This window comes from Miniopterus schreibersii (genome assembly GCF_964146895.1).
Source record: "Miniopterus schreibersii genome assembly, chromosome: X".
Lineage (NCBI taxonomy): Eukaryota > Metazoa > Chordata > Mammalia > Chiroptera > Miniopteridae > Miniopterus > Miniopterus schreibersii.
In genome coordinates, this window is record NC_138104.1 from 27755439 (window position 1) to 27776151 (window position 20713).

Genomic DNA, 20713 nt, shown 5'->3' on the forward strand with positions numbered 1-20713 from the left:
CATAGGCCATAAAAAAATATCAACTTAAAAATTAGCTATGAAAAAAGCTCCTATATTTATTGAATTTTGAGTCCTGCCAGCAGTTGCTTAGGCAGAGCCAGACCAAATGAGACTTGAAATGAGACTAATTTTGTGCTGTATTAGTGTGTAAATGCAGATGTTGATGAATCTATCATGGATGTAGAGTATCTCAAATTTGCAGATGGTAATGTTAAAAGGAGAGCAAATGTGTTGGATGACGGAATCAGGATGCAAAGAGATCTCATCCTGAGCAAACTTGAGCACACCAGTAATCAGAATGGTTCCCCATGCATTGTCTTATTTCACTTAGCATAGTACTCTCCAGGACCCTCCATGCTGTCCCAAAGGGTAAGAGATGCTTCTTTTTTAAAGGTGCTTACTATTCCATGGTGTAAATGTCCCACAACTTTTTAATCCACTTATCTACTGATGGGTACTTGGGCTGTTTCCAGATCTTAGCTATTGTAAATTGTGCTGCTATGAACATGGGTGTGCATATATTTTTTCTGATTGGTTTTTCAGGTTTCTTAGGATATATTCCTAGAAGTGAGATCACTGGGTCAACTGGCAGTTCCATATTTAATTTTTTGAGTATTATATTTAATAATGTTTTCCATAGTGACTGCACTGGTCTGCATTCTCAACTAGCAGTGTACTAGGGTTCCCTTTTCTCCACATCCTCACCAGCACTTGGCAGTTGTTGAGTTGTTGGTGGTAGCCATTCGGACAGGTACGAGGTGATAACTCATTGCGGTTTTAATTTGCATCTCTCTGATGATTAGTGACTTTGAGCATTTTTTTGTATGTCACTTGGCCATCTGTATGTCCTCTTTGGAGAAGTGTTTATTTAGGTCCTTTGCCCATTTTTTAAATTGAATTGTTTGTCTTCCTTTGTTAAGTTGTATGAGTTCCTTATAAATTTTGATTATTAACCCTTTGTCAGATGTATCATTAGCAAATATGTTCTCCCATACAGTGGACTTCCAGTCCATTTTGATGCTGGTTTCTTTTGATGTGCAGAAGCTTTTTATTTTAATGTAGTCCCATTTGTTTATTTTCTGCTTCGTTTTTCTTACCTTAGGAGATATATAGGCAAACATATTGCTCCAAGAGATGTCTGAGATTTTGCTATCTATGGTTTCTTCTAGGATTTTTATGGTTTCACAAATTACATTTAAATCCTTTATCCATTTTTAGTTTATTCTTGTGTATGGTGTAAGTTGGTGGTCTAGTTTTGTTTTTTTGCATGTATCTGTCCAGTTTTCCCAACACCATTTATTAAAGAGACTGTCTTTACTCCATTGTATGCTCTTGCCTCCTTTGTCAAATATTAATTGACCATAATGGCTTGGGTCAATGTCTGGGGTATCAGTTCTCTTACCAGGCTGTTTTGATTACAGTGGCTTTGTAGTATAATTTGATATCTGGTATTGTGGTCTGTCCAACTTTGTTCTTCTTTCTCAAGATTGCTGAGGCTGTTCAGGGTCTTTTTTGGTTCCATATACACTTTTGGAATATTTGTTCAAGATCTGTGAAATATACTGTTGGTATTTTAATTGGGATTGCATTGAATCTATAGATTGCTTTGAGTAGAATGGACATTTTAATGATGTTAATACTACCAATCCATGGACACGATATATTCTTCCACTTGTTTATATCTTCCTCTATCTCTTTTTGCAATGTCCTATAGTTTTCTGAGTACATGCCTTTCACCTCCTTGGTTAATGTTTTTCCTAAGTATTTAAAATTTTCTTTTTTGCTATGGTAAACAGGATTGTTTTTTAGTTTCTCTTTCTGAGAATTTATTATTGGTGTATAAAAATGCTATTCATTTCTGGGTGTTAATTTAGTATCCTGCTTTATTGCTGAATTCATTTCTTATATCTAGTAGTTTTTTGGTGGAGTTTAGGATTTTCCAAGTACAATATCATGTCATGTGCAAATAATGACAGTTTTACTTCTTCCTTTCCAATTTGGATGCCTTTTATGTTTTTTCCTTGTCTGATCATTGCGGCTAGGACTTCCAGTACTATGTTGAAGAAGAGTGGTGAAAGCGAGCATCTCTGTCTTGTTCCTGTTCTTAGGGGAAATGGTTTTAGTTTTTGCCCATTGAATATGATGTTGGCTGTAGGTTTGTCATATATGGCTTTTATTATGTTGAGGTATGATCCCTCTATTCCCACATTGCTGAGTTTTTATCAAAAATGGGTGTTGGGTTTTGTCAAATGCTTTTCCTGCATCTATTGATATGATCACGTGATTTTTGTCTTTCAGTTTGTTTATGTGATGGATCACATTTATTGATTTGCAAATATTGTACCAGCCTTGCATCCCTGAATAAATCCCACTTGGTCATGGTGTATGACCTTTTTAATATATTGCTGGATCTGATTTGCTAATATGTTGTTGAGGATTTTAGCATCTATGTTCATCAGGGATTTTGCCTGTAATTCCCTTTCTTTGTAGTGTCTTTATCTGGTTTTGGAATTAGGATAATGGTGGCCTAGTAAAAAGAGCTTGAAAGTGTTCCTTCCTCTTGGGTTTTTTGGAATAGTTTGAGGAGGACAGGTTTTAGTTCTTCTTTGAATGTTTGGTAAAACTCCCCTGTGGAGGCATCTGGACCAGGGCTTCTGTTTGCTGGGAATTTCTTGATTACTGCTTCAATTTCATCAGTTGTCACTGGCCTATTAAGGTTTTTTTAATTTTTCCCAGCCCAGTTTTGGAAGATTATATTTTTCTAGGAATTTGTCCATTTTACCCAGATTGTCCATCTTGTTGGCATATAGTTGTTCATAGTATTTTGTTACAGTCCTTTGTATTTCCATGGCATCTGTTGTTACTTCTCTGCTTTCAATTCTGATTTTGTTTATTTGGGTCCTCCCTCTTTGTTTCTTGATGAGTCTGGCTAAAGGTTCATCGATCTTGTTTATCTTTTCAGAGAACCATCTCTTGGTTTCATTGATCTTTTGTATTGTTTTATTTAGTCTCTATGTCATTTATTTCTGCTCTGATTTTTACTATTTCCTTCCTTCTACTTACTCTGCACCTTTCCTGTTGTTCTCTTTCTAATTCTTGAAGTTGTAGGGTTAGATAGTTTATTAGAGCTTTTTCTCGCTTTTTGAGGTAGGACTGTGGTGCTATGAACTTCCCCCTCAGGACTGCTTTTGCTGTGTCCCAAAGATTTTGGGCTCTTGTGTGTTCATTTTCATTTGTTTCCAGGAAGTTTTTGATTTCTTTCTTGATCTCATTGGTAATCCACTCATTGATCAATAACATGCTATTTAGCCTCCATGTGTTTGAATGTTTTTGAATGTATTTACTGTAGTTGATTTCTAATTTCATGCCATTGTGATCCAAGAAGATGATTGATATGATTTCAGTCCTCTTGAACTTGTAGAGATTTGTTTTGTGTCCTAATGTGTGGTCTATCTTTAGAATGACCCATGTGCACTTGAGAAGAATGTATATTCTGCAGCTTTGGGGTGAAATGTTCTGTGAATGTCAATTATATCCATGTAATCTAGTGTGTCATTTAGAGTCACTGTTTCTGGCTCCAGTCAAGATAGTGGTGTAGGTAAACATGGTACTTGTCACCTCCCACAACCTCATCAAAATTACAACTAAAAAACAGAACAACCATCATTCAGAACCACCTGAAATCTAGCTGAACAAAAGTCTTACAACTTCGGATTTAAAGAAGGAGCTCATTGAGACCGGTAGGAGGGGCAGGGACACGGGGCAGAATCATGGAACCAGCTGGTCCCACACCCATGTGTGGTGATTTAAAATTGGGAGGAATATCTTGGCTGTGGAGGTTTCCAGGAGGAGGGAGGAGTTCCAGCCCCTGGAGGCCCCTCAGCCCAGGGTTCCAATACCAGGAAGAGAAGTCCCCACAACTTCTGGCTGTAAAAACCAGTGGGAATTGTGGCTGAGTGACATGGAGGCTGCTGGACCCAGGCAAATCCTCTTAAAGGGCCCAAGCATGGGCTTCATTGGATTCACTCCCTTAAGCTCCAGTGGTGGGGCAGCAGCTTGAAAGGAACCTGGGACATTTGTCCCCGAACTAACTTGCCTGGAATCAGGATACGACCTGGAGGGGCAGCTTTCTCCTAGACAGAAGTGCTGGCAAAGGCCATTGTTCTTTTGATGAGCCAGCAGGCAGGAGCCATATCTGAATCTCCATCAACCTGGCTCACACTTTTCATCCCATCCTGGTGAGTCCCTGAGACCCCACTCCTCCCTACTTGCAGGCTTATCCAAGCCATTTCCAGTGGCTTTTCCACACAACTGGCGTTTCTTGCCTCGTGCTTAGTACTTTCCTAAAGCCTCTCAAACAAGAGTCTTCTTTAAGAAAAAGCTAATGAACAAAATAAACTGATGAACAAAATAGACCCAGAGGCACTGAATCATGCAACAGACTGAGGTATTTCACAGGGAAGGGGGGGGCAGGAAGAGATTAACCAAAGAACTTATATGCATATATGTGATACCCATGGGCATTGACAATAATGCGGTGAAAGCCTGGGGAGGGGGAGGGAAAGGGATAGAGGAAGTCAATGGGGGAAGAAAAGGAGACATCTGCAATACTTTCAACAATAAATATAAATTTAAAAAAATAGAGTCACTGTTTCCTTGTTGATTTTTTGTCTGGAAGATCTATCCAGTAAAGTCAGTGGGGTGTTACAGTCCCCTACTATGACTGTATTGCTGTGGATCTCTTCCTTAAAGTCCCCCAGAAGTTTTTCTTATATATTTAGGTGCCCCTATATTGGGTGCATATATGTTTACCAGGGTTATATCTTCTTGTTAGATCAATACATATAGCATTATGTAGTGAACTTTGTTGTCTCTTATTACGGCCTTCAGTTTGAAGCCTATTTTGTCAGACATGAGTATTGCTGTGCCAGCTTTTTTTTTTTTTTTGGTTTCCATTTGCATGGAAAAATTTTTCCCAGCCCTTTACTCTCATCCTGTGTGAGTCTTTTGTTCTGAGGTGGGTCTCTTGTAGACAGCATTCATTTGAGTCAAGTTTTCTAAGCTACCCGATGTCCTTTGATTGAAGCATTTAATCCATTTACATTTAAGGTTATTATTGAAAGGTACTTATTTATTGCCATTTTAATTTTTTATGCCTATGTTTCTCACTCTGTTTATTTCTTCCTCTTATAACAGTAGTATCTTTAACACCTTGCTGACTGGCTATTTTGAGCCAGAACTCGCCTGTGTGGCTGGCCACTTTTCTGCACTTGAACATTAAATGAAAGCATCTGAATAAACTTAAATGTAATTTATTTTGTCATATCTTATATTTATATTACCATATGTCAAAATTAAACATATTGCACACACTTTAATTTTTTAAAATATTTTATTTATTTTTTATATTTTATTTTTAAAATATTTTTTGAGTAATATATTGTATACATATATATGTTTCACTACACTTTCCCTTAGAAGAACATACTTTACACACTGTAGTGGGATTCTTTTCACCGCTGGTTACTGTTTTTTGTAAAACATGATTTTTTAATTTTCCTGATAATCTGAATGACAAATCTCTATTTGGAGTTCTTCTAGACATAGTGGAAGACGTGCTAGGTTGTGTGCTGCATTTAGTTGAATTTTCTCTAATCCACTTTCTAGTAATTTTGAGTAGAAAATTTTTGTACCTCATTAATTTTTTAATATTTTTTATTATTGTAACAATACATTTTAAACACATTGAAAATGGCACAATTTATCAAAAAGAAATCTACTTTTTTATACCATTTGATACTTTTGTGCAAGTTACTGCAGTACGTCAAATATTCATGTGCTTGATCGACTCCCTTCTTATATCTGTTGTAACCCACTATACATGTAGGTTTTGTGATGTTTTGTGTGGATATCGTAGAAGGCATCGTGAATGGTTGATAGTATATGTGCTGGCCTTTTATCTTTCTATTTAAGAAGAATAATGGGACCTTTGCACAAAAATGTCATTTCTCCTCTCTGAAGGCTCTTTGATTTTTCTTTTAGTAGTTTTGGCAACTCATGGTTCTCCCTTATTGTTCCACAGACCAGTGTTTTGTTCTTCAATAATAGTTTATCTGTAGTAATTATCTTAGTAAATATGATGCCAAAGACCAAGAAAAGGCCATAAGGCAGATAATATAGTCTGTTATAACTTTTTGCCTTCACCCGTATATATCTTGAAGTTGCAAATATAGCCACTCTCACTTTCACAAAGCATCCTTACTAAAATTCCATATTTTATTACCTTTGCCAGATTATACATCTTGACTTTGATGCATCCTCTCCATGGAATCATTGCTTCCTCAAGTGCTAACTACTGTTTTGATATATATAAAGATTCAAATTTCGAGATAAAGTGATCCCAAAGAGGACTTTGTAAGGACAGTCTGTTACATGTTATTTGTGAATTATCATTCAGATGAAAGAATGTAAATATTTGCTCAAATCTCTTTTTAGTCATAGTTTTTGGAAATATGGGTGATTAAAGTAAAGGATCGGTTGACCAGTAATCTTTCTGTTCTGGCTTCTTTGTTAGTCTCATTAATATAATTAAACCAAGAAACTTCTTTATATCCATATAAGTAACGTTCATCCATGGTGAAGTTTTAGCAGAGATTTTGTGGTGTTTTTCCACTTGGTGATGGTATAAATTGATTTGAGAAGTAATGAGATTGAAAAAATCCTTATCAAAAAATAAATTGTGTACTTCACTTATACTTTGTGGGTCTTCAAATTGAACAGTTATGCCTGAAATATTTGTATAATCCTCCAAGGCTGGTAAAATGTCTTTTTCTCCCCATTCTTCTTCAGAATCACTTTCACTGTCAGATACTATCACATTTCTCTTTTGCCTTCATGATGGTCTAATGTTAGACTCTTTACTATCTTCCAACAAAGTACTGTCTTCCAGCCGACTACCGAAGTCACTCGGCCAATCAGATAAAGTGTCTGCACATAATTCGCTCAAATGTTCTTCTCTGCTACAACATGTCATTTTAAAAACTTTTGCCATAATAAAAGATGGATGGAAAGAATTAGATGTATTGCTCATCACATCTCTGGAAATACTAATGGACAAGTTGAGAAAAAGGTATGCATTAAAAAAAAAAAAAGGCATGCATAGCAAAGAGGAAAAAGGCATGCATAGAGACGCCCAAAATAAGTGCCAAGCAATGAAGTGGCTTGTACCTCGCACCTCTTATAATCAGAGCCAAAACAAAGATAACTAAGAAAACAGTCTAGAGTGGTCTTTTAAAACTCTACATTGCTTTCAGACCTTAAAATTACTTAAATTAATGTAAGTGCAGACACAAGTTATCTTGTGACCAGTCAATGACATTTGGGAATGAAAACATGAGTTAACTTGTGACTGGTCAGCATGGTGTTAACATTTCTTGCAATGCTGGTTTTGTAGTAATAAAGTCTTTTACCCTTTTTTGTCTGGGAAGCTCTTTATTTCACCATCCAGTTTGATTGATAATCTTGCTGGATAGAGTAGTCTTGGTTTCAGATCCTCGTTTTACGTTACCTTGAATACTTGATGCCATTCCCTTCTGGCCTGTAGAGTTTCTGATGAAAAATCAGCTGAAAGCCTTATGGGAGATCCTCTATAGGTAACAAATTGCTTTTCTCTGGCTACCTTTAAGATTCTCTCTGTCTTGCCCGGCCGGGCGTGGCTCAGCGGTTGAGCGTTGACCTGGGATCCAGGCGATCAAGGTTCGATTCCCGATCAGGGCACATGCCCGGGTTGTGGGCTTGATCAATAACTCTCTCATCATTGATGTTTCTGTCTCTCTCTCTCCCTCTCCTTTCCTCTCTCTGAAATCAATAAAGATATATTAAAAAAAAAAAGATTCTGTCTTGAATTTTTGGCATTTTAATTATGATGCGTCTGGGCATGGGCCTCTTTGGGTTCTTCTTGCTTGGGACTTTCTATGCCTCCTGAACTAGTGTGACATTTTCCTTCACCATGTTAAGGAAGTTTTCTGCCATTATTTCTCCAAACAGGTTCTCTATCCATTGGTCACTTTCTTCACCTTATGCCATTCCTTTGATGCAAATATTTTTATGTTTCATGTTGTCCCACAGTTCTCTTAAACTCCTCCTGTTTTTTGTTTTTTCTTTTGGTTTCTCTGATTGAGTGATTTATTCTACCCTGTCTTCTAATTCACTGACCCAATCCTCAGCTTCTCCTAATCTTCTGTTTATTCCTTCCAATATATTCTTTATTTCTGCTATGTCATTCTTAATTTCCTTTATAGTTTCCATATCTTTCCTCATGCTGTTGAGCATCCTTAAAATCAGAATTCTGAACCCTATATCTGACAGATTGCTTATCTCCATTTCATTTATCTCTTCTTCTGGAGAATTCTCTTGTTCTTTCATTTGGGACTTGTTTTTGGTCTCCCCATTTTGGCTGCCTATTTGGGTTTGTTACTATGTATTAGGTAGATCTGCTAGGACTCCCAGGCTTTTTGGATGGTCTCTAGTGCAGGTCTATGTCAGATGCTGTTTGTGACTGGCCTTAAGTACCCTGTTTTGAGCTCTCAATGATCCACAGCTTGTGGCTCCCTCTGTTGAGGCTGGGTGGGTTTGGAAAGAACCAAGATGCACACCAAGGTCTGCTTTTCCAAGTCCCAGGTCCAGAGGCAGATCAGGCAAAGACTCAAAGCATCCAGAAATCCTCCTTTGCCTGCAGGCTGATTGTTATTCTCAGTCTCTTAATGACCCTCAGGCTATAGACCACAGCAAGATATAAACTCCACAAGGTGGGGTGAGAGGTTTTCCAACAGGGTGAAACAATTGCTTCCCTCCACCAGGCAAAAGCTTCCTAAATGGTAAAGGTCTGCCTGAGAAAGATGTCTGCTGCTATCTGGGGGAATGACTCAGCCCAGGAATCCGAGCTCTATTCCTAGAACCCCTAACCCTGGATTCTCCTCACACAGCACTAGTCCACTCTGCCCTCCCACTGCTGGAACCCAAGGTGACTGGTTGTACATGAAAATTTTGTATGTTGGCCTTATAAGGGGGTGCCTGCATTTCTAGCCATTTCTCCCTGGCAAGCAGAAACCCCCACTCGTTTTCACTACCAGATGTTATATGGGCACCTTTCTCAGTTCTGGTGTTCTGGGCTGGGGAGCCCAGCTTGGGGTTTAGACCCCAGAGTTCCCAGTGAGAACCCCCCACAGCTGAAATATCCCTCCAGACCTTCAGCTACTGTCTGTGGGTGCCTGGCCAGCCCTCTTGTGCCTCCACACTTCCTACCAGTCTCTATGCAGTCTCCACTTTTCGTACTTGATTATGAGGGTTCTCTCCAGCTAGTCTTCAGTTGATTGTACAGGTTGCTTTTTCTGTTTTAGTTGTTATTCCAGTTTGGTCCTGAGAGAGTGTGAGTGTAGCTTCTACTTAATCCACCACTGTCTTGCTCTTCCACCAGGTGATTGGTTCTTAATTTCAAGTGATGGAAGTATTGTTTAAGGCGGGGATTGGTATTCACCTATTTAAATGTGTTCCTTATTGTAATAGTCTGCTCAGGTTGCCATAATAAAATACCACAGACCAGATGGCTTAAACAACAGTAGTTTATTTTCTCACAGTTCCAGAGGATAGAAGTTCCAGATAAAGGACCAGTAGAGTCAGTTTCTGGTGAGAACCCTCTTCTTGACTTGCCAATCAGCACCTTCTTGTTGTGTCCTCACATGGTGCCAGAGGGGGATGGGGAGATACCTCTGGTGTCTCTTCTTCTTTTTAGGACATAGTCCTATCAGATTAGGGTCCCACTCTTATGACCTCAATTAACCTTGATTACCCTATCTCCAGATCCAGTCACATTGGGAGGTAGAGTTTCAAAATATGAATATTTTTTAGAGTGGGGAGTGGTGATGGTGAGAGGTGTGTGGACAATTCAGTCCATAGCATTTAAGCTCTCCACAAATACCAAAAATACTTGGCTCATAAGACAGTGAGTTATGTTCAGAACAAGAGCTAGACCCAGAGTGGGTCATTAGCAGCTATTAGATATCTAAGTTTATGCTCAGTGGAAAATGTTATGTGCTTAACAGTGTGTGTTAGAAAGTGCCTCCTACTCCCTTCCGTACCCAACCCTAGACCTGAGTGTCCCCTCCCATTAAGTTGAACAGCGCTTTCCAGAAACCAAGAGAGTTCAGCTAAAATTCCAGCCCTGATTCACCCTAGATCACTTCAGACCCTGTGTTTTCATTTTGTCATCTTTGAGATAAGAGGGCTAGTCCATGTGACCTCTTCGCCCAAAGATTCTCAAATTCTATGATTCCAACTCTGAAAAATCACCTAGCATTCCCCAGTCAGTACCCACTTGATCTAGACAGAAAAGTGCTATTTCCATGAAACAAATCTGCTAGAGTACCCATTTAAAAAAAATTTTTTTTGGCTGAAAAGTATACCCTTGTGTACTTCCACCAAGAATGAACCACAGGAGCCTTAACACAGTGATTATTTGCATTATTTTATTGCTACATTAGAAATAAAAATAAACTGTGAGAAGCTGCAAAAGCATGCCACTTCATGAAATCACTGCAGGATGGGACGGTCAGGTCATCTTCACAGAGGAGGTAGGATTTGAGCCAAGCCTGGAAAGGTGAATAGGATGAAGGTAGAGTGAAGGTGAAGGAGGGCAAGGTTTCATGAGAGTGAGGAGAAACAGCTTGCCAACAAAGCCCTGAGTCAGCAATGCCCAAAGCTAGTGAGGTAACAAGGCATTTTCTAATTGCTCCCTAGCAACTTCCCATCACAACTCAGAGCAACATTATTTCTGCAACTTCACAAAAGCTCAGAAGGGAAGAAGCATCCTCCCTTATCTCTCTGTCAACCTTAAGCAAACAGATGGGACCAAGGTAGCCAGGAAAACATGTCCATAGAGCCATCTGGCACCAAATCTCACCTCCACCACTCCAATTGCCTAAGAGCATGAATCTCAGGACTGAGAACAAGTACTGTCATGGTTCCTTGGGCGCTCTGTCTCATTACCTCACTGAATCCTCACAATCTTGCAGACCCTATTCTACAACGGAGGAAACTGAGGTCCAGAGAGTTCAACTCACCAAGGCACTGCAGCTAGTAAGAGGCATGGCACGCCTAGGGTTTGAATCCAATTCTAATCTGACTCTAAAACCTGTGCCTTAATCACTTGCTGTATGTAGAGCCTAGTCCCACTAGTTCACAGCAGTTATAGGACCTACACAGACACTTTCAACATCTTGTGTCTCTTTCTCCCATTAATGCAGCCCAGCAACACTATTTGTCTCCAGAAACTTTTAATAATTAAGTTAATAACTAATAACTGTAAACTTTTAAAAACTAATAATTAATAATAACTAATAATTCTTCTATCTGAACTTCTGGAAACTGCCAAAATACACATGTGAGAGGATGAGACTGAAAAAGGTAAATTTCGTCAGAAGTAAAATATTCCCCAAAGGGCTGACCTAGAAAAATAACCAGGAATGACCATTTAGGAAAGCCATAAAATGCAACAGGGTTAAAGGAAATCCGCGGTTTTTCTGTGAAATAAATACATAAAATATAAGTGTGAGGATAGAATTGATAATGCTTTGTCCACAGTAAAAATGCCCTAAATGTTGGCAGAATGCCGGAGGATCAAAACACTGGATTAGGTTCCACTTTTCCAGATACTGTACAGATCTTTTTGTGACAAATGAGGTGGCTCTGAAAAGAGCCTTTGGATTACGATGTTCAGATGCTCAGGTGGTGCTGAGGCAGTTCATTTGTGTAGCTGGTACTGGAGCATAGCCTTGGTGCTCACGGACACGGCATGACTGCCGAGGTGCCCGGGCAGGAGCAGGCGCACGGCTGTCTGGATGTCTCTGGAGGTCATGGTGGAGCGCTTGTTGGAGTGGACCAGGAGTGAAGCCTCCTCGCCGATGCGCTCGAACATGTCCTTTTCGAACAAATTCAGGATGAACACAGCCTGCCGCAACAGGCTCGGGTTCTGATGAAGGTTATTCAGGGTCCTAGGGGAAATAGGTGGCGAAACTGTTGAAGGTGGGGCGGTGGCACAAGCAGCGGCCCCTGGGCTTCTCCTGTTCCGGGATCTTTGTGTGGGTCTTCTGTAGGCTCTCCGAATGCAGCAATTCCTCAAAAGTCTCAGAGGCAGGCTCCGCCATGTCGGAAGAGGTTCCCCACAGCCTGTGAGGAAGTACAATGGCGACTGCCGGGCGGCGAGGGGGGCTGCGGTACATGGGCGCTGCCTCCCCTGCCATAATAAGCCGTCTCCACATCTGACTGGATGAAGTGCCAGTGCAAGGAGCCTGTCACTATTTCAGAGGGAATGCAGCAACAATAGAAAGAGCAGCGCCCCTCAGCAGTCGCCATTTCCTTCCTCACAGCCTGTGGGGAAGCCGCCTCCAACATGGCTGAGCCTTCCTCTGAGGAATTCCTGACGAACGAGCCCAGGGAAGTGGTCCAAAGATCCCCGAGCAGAAGCAGCCCAGGGGCTTCCTTCCCTAGCCAACCCTAGCCCTGGGTGTGCTGCCCTATTAAGCTGAAAAGCACTTTCCAGAAACTAAGAGAGTTCAGCTAAAATTCCAGCACTTCCTCACTTTAGATGAAGTGAATGAAGACCCCGTGTTTTCATTTCTTCATTTTTGAGATAAGAGGGCTAAGGTCCTCAAATTCTAAGATTCCAGCTCTATGGAAAACCACCTAGCAGTCCCAAGTCAGGACCCACTTGATCTACACAGAAAAGTGACAAATCTGTTAAAGCAGGTTTCCCACACCCATACACGCTTTATGTCGGCAGAATGCCAGAGGATCAAACACTACATTAGATCCCACTTCAGCCATTGTACAGCTCAGCTCTTTTTGTGACAAGTGAGGTGGCTCTGAAAAGAGCCTTTGGGTTGTGATGTTCAGGTGGTGCCGAGGCAGCTCATTTCTGTAGCTGGTAACGGAGGACAGCCTTGGTGCCGGCGGACACGGCATGCTTGCCGAGGTGCCCGGGCAGGAGCAGGCGCACGGCTGTCTGGATGTCTCTGGAGGTCATGGTGGAGCGCTTGTTGGAGTGGACCAGGAGTGAAGCCTCCTCGCCGATGCGCTCGAACATGTCCTTTACGAATGAATCCAGGACGCACACGGCCTGCTGCGATAGGCTCAGGTCCTGGTGAACCTTACTCAGAATCTTGGGGAAATAGCTGGCGAAGCTGTCGAAGGCGGGGCGGTGGCGGCGGCCCCTGGGCTTCTGCTGCTTCTTCTGCTTCTTCTGCTTCTTCTGCTTCTTCTGCTTTGAGGTCGTCGGGATCTCTTCCGTGGGCTCGCTCGTGCTCAGCAGTTCCTCAGAGGCCTCAGTGGAAGGCTCAGCCATGGCGCCAGCAAATTCTACAGAAGCTTCAGAGGAAGCCTCGGCCATGGTGCCGACAAATTCCACAGAAGCCTCAGAGGAAGGCTCGGCCATTGCGCCGACAAATTCCACAGAAGTCTCAGAGGAAGACTCGGCCATAGCGCCGAGAAATTCCACAGAAGCTTCAGAAGAAGGCTCAGTCATGTCGGAGGCAACTTCCACACAGCCTGTGAGGAAGTATAATGGTGATTGCCAGGGGAGCTGCCCTATTTATGGGCGCTGCCTCCCCTGACGTCATGGGCAGTCTCCACATCTGATTGGATGAAATGGCGGTACTAGGAACCTCTCACTGTTTGATAGGGAATGCAGAGACAATAAAAAGGGCAGCACCCCTCCGCAGTCGCCACTGTCCTTCCTTGCAGGCTGTGGGGAAGCTCACTCCAACATGGCTGAATCTTCTTCCGAAGCTTCTGTGGAATGGCTCGGCGCCTTGGCGGAGTCTTCCTCTGAGTCTTCAGACGAATTTCTCGACGCCATGGACGAGCTTTCCCCTGAGGCTTCTGAGGAATTGCTGAGCACAAGCGAGCCCACGGAAGAGCCCCCGAAGATCTCGGAGCAGAAGCAGCCCAGGGGCCACCGCCGCCGCCGCTGCTGCCGCCCCGCCTTCGACAGCTTCGCCAGCTATTTCCCCAAGGTTCTGAGTAAGGTTCACCAGGACCTGAGCCTATCGCAGCAGGCCGTGTGCATCCTGGATTCATTCGCAAAGGACATGTTCGAGCGCATCGGCGAGGAGGCTTCACTCCTGGTCCGCTCCAACAAGCGCTCCACCATGACCTCCAGAGACATCCAGACAGCCGTGCGCCTTGTCCTGCCGGGGGACCTTGGCAGGCATGCTGTGGCCGCGGGCTCTAAGGCTGTCCTCCATTACCAGCTACACAAATGAGCTACCTCGGCACCACCTGAACATCGCAACCCAAAGGCTCTTTTCAGAGCCACCTCACTTGTCACAAAAAGAGCTGAGCTGTACAATAGCTGAAGTGGGATCTAATGTAGTGTTTGATCCTCTGGCATTCTGCCGACATAAAGCGTGTATGGGTGTGGGAAACCTGCTTTAACAGATTTGTCACTTTTCTGTGTAGATCAAGTGGGTCCTGACTTGGGACTGCTAGGTGGTTTTCCATAGAGCTGGAATCTTAGAATTTGAAGACCTTAGCCCTCTTATCTCAAAAATGAAGAAATGAAAACACGGGGTCTTCATTCACTTCATCTAAAGTGAATAAGTGCTGGAATTTTAGCTGAACTCTCTTAGTTTCTGGAAAGTGCTTTTCAGCTAACAGGGCAGCACACCCAGGGCTAGGGTTGGCTAGGGAAGGAAGCCCCTGGGCTGCTTCTGCTCGGGGATCTTTGGACCACTTCCCTGGGCTCGTTCGTCAGGAATTCCTCAGAGGAAGGCTCAGCCATGTTGGAGGCGGCTTCCCCACAGGCTGTGAGGAAGGAAATGGCGACTGCTGAGGGGCGCTGCTCTTTCTATTGTTGCTGCATTCCCTCTGAAATAGTGACAGGCTCCTTGCACTGGCACTTCATCCAGTCAGATGTGGAGACGGCTTATTATGGCAGGGGAGGCAGCGCCCATATACCGCAGCCCCCTTCGCCGCCCGGCAGTCGCCATTGTACTTCCTCACAGGCTGTGGGGAACCTCTTCCGACATGGCGGAGCCTGCCTCTGAGACTTTTGAGGAATTGCTGCATTCGGAGAGCCTACAGAAGACCCACACAAAGATCCCGGAACAGGAGAAGCCCAGGGGCCGCTGCTTGTGCCACCGCCCCACCTTCAACAGTTTCGCCACCTATTTCCCCTAGGACCCTGAATAACCTTCATCAGAACCCGAGCCTGTTGCGGCAGGCTGTGTTCATCCTGAATTTGTTCGAAAAGGACATGTTCGAGCGCATCGGCGAGGAGGCTTCACTCCTGGTCCACTCCAACAAGCGCTCCACCATGACCTCCAGAGACATCCAGACAGCCGTGCGCCTGCTCCTGCCCGGGCACCTCGGCAAGCATGCCGTGTCCGCCGGCACCAGGGCTATCCTCCGTTACCAGCTACAGAAATGAGCTGCCTCGGCACCACCTGAACATCACAACCCAAAGGCTCTTTTCAGAGCCACCTCACTTGTCACAAAAAGAGCTGAGCTGTACAATGGCTGAAGTGGGATCTAATGTAGTGTTTGATCCTCTGGCATTCTGCCGACATAAAGCGTGTATGGGTGTGGGAAACCTGCTTTAACAGATTTGTCACTTTTCTGTGTAGATCAAGTGGGTCCTGACTTGGGACTGCTAGGTGGTTTTCCATAGAGCTGGAATCTTAGAATTTGAGGACCTTAGCCCTCTTATCTCAAAAATGAAGAAATGAAAACACGGGGTCTTCATTCACTTCATCTAAAGTGAATAAGTGCTGGAATTTTAGCTGAACTCTCTTAGTTTCTGGAAAGTGCTTTTCAGCTAACAGGGCAGCACACCCAGGGCTAGGGTTGGCTAGGGAAGGAAGCCCCTGGGCTGCTTCTGCTCGGGGATCTTTGGACCACTTTCCTGGGCTCGTTCGTCAGGAATTCCTCAGAGGAAGGCTCAGCCATGTTGGAGGCGGCTTCCCCACAGGCTGTGAGGAAGGAAATGGCGACTGCTGAGGGGCGCTGCTCTTTCTATTGTTGCTGCATTCCCTCTGAAATAGTGACAGGCTCCTTGCACTGGCACTTCATCCAGTCAGATGTGGAGATGGCTTATTATGGCAGGGGAGGCAGCGCCCATGTACCGCAGCCCCCCTCGCCGCCCGGCAGTCGCCATTGTACTTCCTCACAGGCTGTGGGGAACCTCTTCCGACATGGCGAGCCTGCCTCTGAGGCTTTTGAAGAATTGCTGGGCACAGACAAGCCCACAGAAGACCCCTCCCTGAGATCCTGGGGCAGAAGCCCAGGCGCCGTCACCCCCACACTCCTACGTAGACAGTCAGTGCAAGGACAGGCAGCTCCCCCGTACCCTCATTGCAGCCCAGCTGGCCACTTCTGACCAGCAGGCCACTGGGGGCTGCTCAGAGGTGGCATGCACAGTAGGGGTGCCCCATGGACTCCAACAGCCCCCCCCCCCCCGTGTATGGGTGCGTGGCAAGCCTCAGGTGGCAGGCTGAGGACTGTATTATTTCCAGGCTTCCTTACCACATGTTTTGTGGCACGCGCCCCACCCCCCGCATTTATCCTGATACCCTCCATAGGCAGGGAGCGCAGGGAATCTCTTCCATTGGCCAAGATGGAGCAGGAGGAGGTTCTTACATTGAGTAGCCAAAAATTCGAAAGATGAATGGACAGGTCCCCAGCTCGCCAAAAGCTAGCAACACAACTGGATAGAAAAAAACCACTCCCCTCCTAATTTCTACAAGAAAAGTGGGCTTGAGCATGAAGGGAAGATAGTCTTTGAGATGGGAGTACACCATTCTCCCAAGTTGAGGCACCCAAATAAATCTCTTTCCTTTTGCACCAGCACGTGTCTCAGGAGTTTGGCTTTGGTTGCCCAACTGCATTTTGGTTACAGTACCTTGGATAGTTTCTCCACCTATTTCCACAGAGTTCTCAATAACTGTTCACCGGGACCTGTGCCTGTTTCAGCAGGCGGTGAGCATCATGGATTCATTTATGAATGACACCTTCTGACACATTGCCCACAAGGCCTCTTCCTGGACCATTCCAGCAAGCATGCCACCATGACCTCCAGAGACATCCAGTCAGCCATGCACCTGCTTCTCCCTGGGCAGGTCTGAAAGCATGCCATGTGTGTGAAGGTCAAGGCTATCCTCCAGTACCAATTGCCTAAATGAGCTACATCAACACCATATGAGCATCTGAATATGACAACCCCAAAGCTCTTTTCAGAGCCACCACACTTATCACAAGAGACTTATACCTGAGAGAGAAGATGGTGGCACTCTGACAAGAAGCAGAGCACACTTGCTCCACAGCCATGGACTGGATTTACATCTAAAATACTGTGTAACCAGCTTGAAAAAAAAGAGAAAGGTACCTGAGTGGACATATTTTGAGTAAGGAGCACTGAAGAAACATCATAGAGTCTGGTTAGGAGGTTGCATAGAAAGGAGGAGTCACCCCTGAAGCCAGTGCTGGGCTGTGAGGCCTGAGGGTTAGAGGCTGCAAAACTCCCTCCTCTTCCAAGTGTGGACTGGCATCCAATATCTGGGATCTCAAACCCAGAGTGGAGGAGAAAGCAAGGAGATCCCATGCACATCATGCAGAGGGAGTCAGGGGTACAGTGTGCCTACGAGGAGGGGGCCGCGCCTTCCCAGTGAAACAACTCACCTAATGGCCCTGGCAGGAGAGATTCACCCCTGGTGCTGATGGCAGGAAAGGCTGTCCTACAGGGTGTGGCTTCCAAATAGAAAGGGTCAGAGGGCTGAACTCAATCACCTACAGGGACCCTCTGCTTTCCTGTAAGACATTGTGTAGAACCTCAGAAAGCATTTCAACTATGTGGCATGGGGAAGGTGAAGAGACCCCTCCCGCCACCAGAGAGGGTGGATCAGGACTCCAGCTGCCAAGAGCTGCTGGTGGGGTGAATCAGATTTTTTACCTGATCTGAGGGGAGCTGGGATAGCACGCACCTCTCTGGCTTCTAAAGGACGGTAAGCTGGGGGAGAAGACAGCTGGTAATGAAGAAAAATGGGAAAGTTGAAAAGGAGACCAAAGTGAGACCTAGTCTGGGATAGAAATTACCTTACTCTTAATGGATGGAAAAGGTGAGGTCATAGAGCTTCCATGTGTCTTTGTGAGACATCAGAAATCAGCCTGATAATAATGTACTTTCAAAAAGAATAGAACACAAAGTACAAGTTTCAGCAAGGCAAAGGAGAGGCAGGGCTTGTAGTTAGGGCTTGCATGACCAGAATTTTCTCATTTCACCCTAAACTGACTGAGTTCCACTGAATTCCACTGAGTTCACAAACACACACACACATACATACACACACAGGGAAGGGGGAACCCAATATTTTATGGTGACCAAATTAATTATTGTGCTGGAGAAAATGATGGCATGACTCTCAACAGAAGAGGGCCTAAAGCATCAAGATTGTCAGTCATCCAGGCTGCAAACTCTGTTGGATGGCTCTCTTCCCTCTCCTGGGCTCTCATCCATATCTACTTAGTCATCATGGACTATTGATTTATTTTTTTTCATCTAATGTACCTCACATCTGTCCCTTTGTTTTTAATCCTTGCGCCATTCTATCAGACCAGGTGCTCATCAACTCATGCTTGAAAAACAACTGAACTAACTAATGGGGAGAAAATAAAAGGGTCAGCTTAAGGGCTAACTAACTGCAAATTTCCTCTTAGGGGAAGAGTTCTATGTTTGTTTTAGCAAACACCTTGATGGGTCCTTTTGATTGCTGAAAGATCACCCTTGGATTATGGTTGGAATACACCTGGAACCAAACTGTTCTGCTTGAGAAATTAGCAGTAATGGCATGGCCTCTGCAATGAGAGGCAGGGCACTTTCCTCCACCAAGATACACACAACACAGGTAGTTCAGATGCTACGCAACCATAAAAAGATTGGTAAATATTTACCATAATACACCAATCACTTGTGAAATCTTTACCAGGTTGTTCAGTTTTATAAGTTCTTTATACAGAGTCCTTTATGAGAGACATGATTTTTTAAAATATTCTCCTTTTCTGCAGGTTGTCTTTTCATTTTATTGAAGGTATGCTTTGAAGCACAAAAGTTTTAAATGTTGATGAAGTCCCATTTAACTACTTTTTCTTTTGTTGCTTGTGTTTTTGGTGTCATATCTAAGAAACCATTGCCTAACCCCAAGTCAACAAAGATGTATTACTGTGTTTTCTTCTAATAGTTTTGAAGTTTTAGCTCTTAAATTTCGGTGTATGATCCATTTTGAGCTAATTTTTGTATATAGTGTGAGGAAGAGGTTCCCCAACTAATGGCTGCAAGCCAGCGAGCCCTATCACTCAGTTTCAAGATTCTTTGCTGCTAGTCAGCTGTTCCTTTCATGCCTTTCAGTTGATTCTTACTGCACACATTGGGCTGCTTCTCGCTACTGACATTAAATCCCTTTCTCACAACTTTCTTTATCAATATATGGCTCAAGTAAAATCTAGTGACCTTAGGTTTTTCTTTTTTTAAGGAAAAAAGAAAAGCCCCTGAAGTCAATTGTTGCTGCTGTATAGAAGAAATGGAAATTACATGGTTTACTTCTGCCACCTGCTGTCAGTCACAGTTCAGACAATTTGTAGCCCAAGAAGTTGACCGGGTTAGCAAATTTAAATCATTCAGGGGTTGGGTAGGCAGTAGGAGTGTGTGCAAGGTTCTGGTTAAGAACTATGAACTGCTAGCACCAGCCCATAATAAGTAGGCAGCAGCTCTTTCCCTCCAGAGAATTATTGCCATAAGGGGCCATTGATTGGTTCGGTAAGGCCAGATCACTGAATTTTTTTCAAGAGAATCCAGAAATCTAGATATTTAAATGTGAACGCTCCCAATTTTTAACTGATAATTTAAGAAAAGTCTAAGTGCCATGGCAACCAAACAAAACAAGTCTCTAAGATAATAGTTTGCAACCTCTTTCCTGCCACAGTCCCAAGGACTATTTTGATCAATACAGGAGTGAAATTAAAAGCAATTTTCTCTAATGAAATTCAAGTGATATTAGCAGTGACCCAGCATCTTTAGGCTGCTTGACTTATTTTGGAATCTGAAGACATGGGCTTCCTTGAGGACAGAGGGACCAAGTATTCTGCAACTTCGTCTCTTTCAATGAGTACATTGCCCTGGATGGAGTAAGTGCTCAATCAACAAAGGATAGATGAATAGGTTTATGCTTTGACCCTGCCACTGAACAGCTCTGGGATCTAGGGTGAATGAACAGCTCTGGGACTTAGTGTGAATCAAATAGTTTCCCTGAGTGTCCATTTCTTCATATGTAAAATGTGAGTTGTGACGTTAATTTTTTTTTAATCCTCACCCAAGGATATGGTTTTTAAATTGATTTTCTAGAGAGAAAAGAAGGGAGGGTGGGTGGAGGGAGAGAGAGAGACATTGATCGGCTGCCTCTCCTATGAGCCCTGACCAGGGATTGAACCTGCAACCTAAGTATGTGCCCTGATTGGGAATTGAACCCACAACATTTTGGTGTACAGGACGACACTCCAACTGAGCCACCTGGCAGGGCGTGAGGTTAAATTTTTATGAAAGTGATCTTTATTTAAAGCTGACTTAATAGTGATGAAAGACAAGCTGAATAAAGGAATGTTTACATTTTCCAGG